This window comes from Malus domestica, chromosome 06 (assembly GCF_042453785.1).
Source record: "Malus domestica chromosome 06, GDT2T_hap1".
Taxonomy (NCBI): Eukaryota; Viridiplantae; Streptophyta; class Magnoliopsida; order Rosales; family Rosaceae; genus Malus; species Malus domestica.
The window spans coordinates 12,239,508-12,246,140 of record NC_091666.1 but is presented as its reverse complement, the minus strand read 5'-3'; the positions used below and the strand labels follow the sequence as shown (position 1 = coordinate 12,246,140).

Sequence of the window (6,633 nt, the reverse complement as noted above, 5' to 3'; positions counted from 1 at the left end):
CTCCAAATAACCAACCCTTCAACATCATTCCAACCTTGTTGTTGCGGCAAAGAGAAGGAGAAAAGTCCTTAGACGCACTTGCTATCCAACATGGATCGTTGGAACGTTTAGGTGCTTTCTTTCCTTTGTTTTTCAATGTTTAAATTTGTTTATCTTTGTTTTGTAATAATGAGGAACTAAACCCCCCTTGGCTAGGGGGGGATTCGAAACCATGTTAATGCTTGCAATATGATTTGATTACTTTTAATTGCGTTTCATAAGTTATGAATTCGATTTACTTATCTATTTGATTGATAACATGTTTATGTATGTTGATTAGGGATGCATACTTAGTTTGCATGCATAAATATGATGCTAGATAATAAGGGAATTTCACCTAATCGTTATGAACTTATATTCATGAGTAGTAAAAGTCGCTAGTCACGATTGTGTTAAGTAAATCCTTGGCATAAGTTTCATGCAAATCATAGTAACGAGTGCCTCGTCAATGCTTATGTTTTTCATAGAACTTAATGATTCTTGCTTGTATCTCTATTATGCAATTCATGTAGGGAACTTGTAGGGAATGTTTTGGGTTGTCGTATGCAATCATCCAACCCAATAACTTGTGGAAAAACTGAGGGTTAATTAGTGCAATTCACGGTTAATTTGGGGCGTTGAGAATTAATAAGTTATTGAAATGCAATTGGAAATCATTTTAGGTTGCATATGTGTCATGTGTGGAGAAAAACCCTCTAGCTAGTCCGTCACCTATCCTTTCACCTTAATTTCATGCTTTTGTCAATTCTGTAATTTATTTAAGTTTAATTTACTTCTCGTCAAAACCAAATCCCCCCCCCATTATTAAATTATATTATTTAGTTAGTTTTCATTGTTGTTAGTCTTTTAATTCAATTTCCGTCCATTTCAGTTCCTAGTGTCTAATTTGATTGTTTTCATTATTTTGAGTCATTCTAAGTGTGTTTCAAGTTATTAGAGTTTTTAGCCTAGTTTTGTGTCCTTGAGTCTTGTTTAATATTTTTAAATTAATTTAGAATAGATTAGCAATCCCTCCTAATCCCCGGCCTAGAACGATACCCTACTTACATCTATACTACAATTGTCAAAAAGAGGGTTTAATTTGTGTGTCAAGTAATTCTCGCATCAGTCTTGTAATTTGAGGCATATGCACGAGTGTCAGTCAATCTCAAGTTGTTCTCACCATTTATCACTTTCTTCCTTGCTTCTTCTAGTTGGATAGTTGCACAGACATTGTTGAAAGTGGGCAGTTCTTGACTTATCAAGATGTGACTCCTTACATCCTTGTACTCAGAGTTCAAACTCCTTAACAGTTGGTAGATTCTGTCTTCCTCGGGTCATTTAGAAGAATGGTAGGATATGTCGTATGTGGAAGGTGTACATCCAACTCATTCCACATGGCCTTCAGGCTTCCAAGGTGTTGAACAAATGTTTTCCCTTCTCGTTGAGCACTAACAATGTCATTCTTAAGTTGAAAGACACGTGCATAGTTGTTTTGATTTCCATACATATCCTGCAACTCTTTCTCAAGCTCACATGAAGAATTGTAGTAGCTAAAAATCGCAGCAACATATTTCTCCATGGTGTTGGACAACAAAGACATGACAATTTGATCCTTGCAAAGCCATGCACCGTATGTAGAGGATGAGTTGTCTGGAGCTTCAACATTTCCATTTACAAACCCTAATTTCTCTTTACCTCCAAGAGCTAGAGAAACAGCTCGAGACTAAGGGAGATAATTAAATTCGTTCAAGAGAATTGAACACAAACGTTGATTCGCATTAACCTCGACGTCTGAGAAATTTAGGGAGAGACTATGCTGAGTTTCCTCAGCATGGTTCACTGAACTTTCTTCAGCCATGGTTCAGATTTTTGGACGAAAAATGCAGCAGCAAGATAGGTCACAAAGGAACCTGCTCTGATACCATGTAGATTTTCTAGTTTAAAGTTTCAACGTATATTTCATATATTGATATGTACAAGAGTGAGTTCGGGTATATATGAGAAGAGAGAGGGAAAAGAGATGGGAAAGATGGATGTTGCAAGCAGCCGATATGAAAGAAGAAGGCATGTTGCCTACCTAATCTAAACCTTACACAAAGACATTACCCCAATCAGTCTCCTCCCTTAAATCAAGGGAAAGTTGATTTACAATAATACATTTAGCCTTACCCTTACCCTAGAGATTACATTGGGCCTTACCTTAGAGATTTACCCTAGGGGTTACCCTTGGTAGCGGACTTTAGAGGCTAGGAAAGTACACACTTCAACAACATATTCGAATTTTGATCAAAAGAGAAAGAGAAATCGCAGCACAAGTTACATGCAATATAAGACGAAACACATACATGAGCATATTGGAATATAGTCTTGGGATTTTTACCTTATAGAAGAAGCCACGAACTTGGGTGCGCAATTTGGAATGACTATGATGTGTAGCAGAGGAACCCATGTTGTTGCAGAGAATGAGGGGAGGACGTGTTCACAACTCGCTAGGTTTGCTTCTAATTTGGAAAAGGTGGAATTGTGCTCGGGTTTGCAGAGGTGGAGGCATGTGGAAATTTTTGGATGAAGGCATAGATAGAGAGAATGGATAAGATTTTGATGAATGCGACTCTGAGATTTTGAGAACGAAATGAAGGATGGAGGCTAGGGTTTTGTTTCTGAAGAGGAAAGGCAGGGTTGCGAGAGAGATGAAAAGGAGGAGAGCGCTAAACGACTCTCTGTGGAAATAGAGAGTTAAGTTTTGGGAACTTTCATGGAAAGGATTTCAGCTAAGTTTATTTTAATAAAAAACTATATATTATAATTTAATTTAATTAAAAAACTTAAATTTTAATGAAAAATCCTTAAATTTTTAATAAAAATGACAAAAGAACTTAAATTTTAATGAAAAAGGTATAATTTTAATATTAAAAAAATTTTTAAAAAAATATGACGCGCAGCTTCATACAAATTTTTTATGAAACTTTCTACACAGTTTATGAAACTTAACGGTGCTACAATGCTTATGAAACTTACGTGTCACATCCTAGGCCCTCACCACATCTAGGGCACGACCCCACCGTAGCACGATATTGTCCACTTTGGGCCCCGGCCACGCCCTCACGATTTTGTTTATGGGAACTCAAACGAGAACTTCCCAGTGGGTCACCCATCCTAGGATTGGTCTCGCCCGAACTTTGGAGTTCTGATGGAACCTGAAGCCAGTGAGCTCCCAAAAGGCCTCGTACTAGGTAGAGATAGGAATGTAAGGCTTACAGGATCCTCACCCTTGGGCGATGTGGGATCTTACATTATGACACTGTTTATGAAACTTATTACACTGTTTATGAAAACTTAACGGTACTACATTGTTTATGAAACTTAACGGTACTACATTCTTCTCTCCTCTTTTTAAATTTTCTTGGCACATTCTCACATTCCGAACACATTTTCTTCTTCTAATCTTCTTCGATACTCATCAAATTTTCTTTGTATCTCTTCAATTTCTAACTTTTTACACCAATTACTTAATTTTCTTCTATTCTCTGCCCATGTGCTGCTTCCTCTTCTCCTCCACCTACAATCTTAAGTTTCTACACCACGTGTTATTAAGTAAGTGGTGGAAAATTTTATTTTTTTAACACAAAAATCTCACCACTTGTATAGAGACGTGGTGTATCACTCCATGTTCATACTATTAATACTAATAATAATAATAATAATCTCTACTAATTAATAAAACACTCATTGTCAACCAAAACCCTATGAAATTACCAATTTAACCCTCTAATTAAAACAGAACATGAATAAGAAATATGGGGCAGAAATGTAATTTCTCACAACCAAATTTTGTTCTTTATTTTTTCAAAGTCTTACCTACATACATGTAATCCTAACATATCCCTAAACAAAAACAAAAAAAAAAATAAAAAATTCTCACAAACTTTGTGTGTGCCCATATGCTTGTAGTAGTAGTAGTAGTAAAAATAAAACTTAAAAAAAAAAAAAATTAATAATAATAATAATAATAATTATTATTATTATTATTCTTAATGTATGTCTTAATGATAGCTGAAAATTTATTTTGTCCCTTGTCATAAAATATTGTCACAGCCTGTCCTGAAATATTTATTTTTGACGGCGTGAGATTACTTATTTACCCTTGGACGTGTGTGGTCATGTGGGTGAAGTTTATTTGGACCAATTCAAAGATTTTCCTAAGTTTTTGGAACACTTAGGACTTAGTTTTGTTGGTTGTGACCAACTAGGACCACACATAAGCACCCATACTTTTCTCTCTCTCTCTATCCTTTCCCTCTCGGATTTCCTTCCATTTCCATACAAATCGTACGATCAACCTCAAACTCCATCAACCAGTCACGGATCAACGTTAAAAAGGTGATGTTCTTGTTCCCTACAAGCTCCTGAGTCCATTCGTACAATTTTTAGGACTTGAAAGCTTGTAAAACTTGAGAAACCATAACTTCCGATTTGAGGTACTGTTCATGCACACATAAATGTGTAGTTTTCTGAGAGCTTTGAAGTTATAGGGAGCTTTAGATCATCTTCACGAGGCTCGGAGAAGAAAAATAAAGTGATTTGGACGTTGGAAAGCTCGGGAATAGGGAGTTGCAGGTTTAGCCAGAATATGGAAGGATTTTCTAGCGAGTTCCGTCGGTTTTAGGACTTTTGAAAGGTAAGGTTTTGTTCTACTTGTCCAAAGCATCAATTTGGTTCAAGTTTCGTGGAATTTGGTTGAGAATTAGATGAGATATGAAGGTTTTCGTGCTTTTCCAGTTTCCAGTGAACATCGATGGTGATGACGACTGCCGAGGCTAACCGGAGAAGAAGATAGAATATTCCGTCAAAGTTAACAGAATATTCTGACGCCGTCAGGTAGAATTAATGGTTTCTATTACTTTTTAACGGAATATTCCTAACGGGGTAAAGGGATTCCATTAGGGTCCCTGTGCGTGGCCGCGTGTGTTGCCGTGCCCTTGCCGGCGCGTGGGACATCGAAATTTTTTTCTAAAAATATGGGGATGTTCATGAGGTTTTGTAGATCACGTTGGTATATTCAAACATCCCATTTGAGCAATGTATGAGAAGTTATTAGCTAATATTGGTTATGTGCTCTAAATTAACGTTTTTATAGTTGTTTCGCATATATGGGAGACTTATTCCGAGGACGAGCGCAGTCAAGGGCGACTCGAGGGCTACGACCCTTCAAGATACCAGTGAGTGGGCTTTTGGTTTTCAGTATATACTTATATACTTGATATTTTCCCATAAAATGCGTTTAAATGAAAGCATGCCTTGAAATGCCATGCATAAATTTATGTTCAGTATATGAATTAGTAGATGATGCATTATATATAATTGTGGTGTTGTGGACGCTCAGGTAAGCCTAGGTGAGTTTATGAATTGTGAATGTGAATAACGGTTGTGATTAATTGAGAAGCATAGAGCTCATAAACCTACACCCCAGTGTTAGTGATTTGCCAGAGATATGGCACATGCCTGTATATAATGTCACCTTCTGCACCCTATGCTCACATTGGATCCAATTTAGGTGCACAGTCTTGTCGTACAGACCATAGGTGACTAGCGATTTATCGCACAGCTATCATGAGAGCGTAGTATTGAGCATAATTATATTACACCTAGTCTTGTCGTACAGACCTTTTCAGTGGTTCCGACTTGTGTGCAGTGTAGTGCCGTATAGGTCATTTACAGTGACTCAGGCTAGATTGACTAATGAGCTATGAATTCAGCCATACAGACTTCTGTAGGGGTTCCGACTAATGTATGATTTTCCATGAATTTATTTTCACCTGAGTTACTTATTCTGTTTATATCTTGTCATGGCATACTTATGATTATGAATATGTGTAGCATGATTTGAATTGATATATATAGATATATGTATATGTTTATATTCTATTTCTGGGAAAAAGTATACATGTTTTACGGCGAGGGGTTAGAGCATTTGAAAGTTAAATACGTCCTCAAAACCTTTGTTTTTGCCCACTCACGTTTTCTATTTTGCGCCCCTCCAGGATTTAGGTAGACTTGTTGTTGGTGGCATTGAGGATCTCGGCAGTTCTGACATAATAAAACATTCATAGGATATCTTCTGGTACTGTATAACTAGTACTTGTCCTACTGGAATGCACCTAGACTTTCTATGCTCTGATTAGGAGTATTTACTCTTGTATCTCACTCCTAGCACTTTCTGCTTATTAGTGCACATTAATAGCTTTTGGTTTTTATTTATTTGTATATTTCTTATCCTTATTGCTTCCGCAAATTGCACATGCTTATGTCACCCTCATGTGATAGCCAGCATGCCTCGATCTTGATCGGGGTGTGCCAAATATACTTAGTGGATGATTTTTTATTAAAATGCAAAAATTTGAAGTCTTTTTCATTAGTTTTCCTTTAAGTTTTTGGGCTCCATGCCAAAATTTTAGCAGCCTTCCAAAAATTTTGTCTCTTGCCTCCTCCAAAAAAATTTTAATTATGAATAATTCTAATTTTGTTTTTTTTGTCAAAATTTATGATTCGATTTGAATCTATCATTTAAATGGGATACACATTCTAAGTAATAAATTTCAATGATTGAACTAT

The 6,633-nt window shown here is 36.5% G+C and overlaps 1 long non-coding RNA gene across 1 annotated transcript; it reads left to right on the top strand.

The window, feature by feature from the left end:
* The first annotated feature begins 4,394 nt into the window (after window positions 1-4,394).
* Window positions 4,395-6,275, top strand: LOC139196958 (uncharacterized). The gene is made up of 4 exons (XR_011581877.1): window positions 4,395-4,699; window positions 4,801-4,899; window positions 5,159-5,240; window positions 6,063-6,275. It is a non-coding gene; the product is annotated as an uncharacterized lncRNA (long non-coding RNA).
* Window positions 6,276-6,633: the final 358 nt, after the last annotated feature.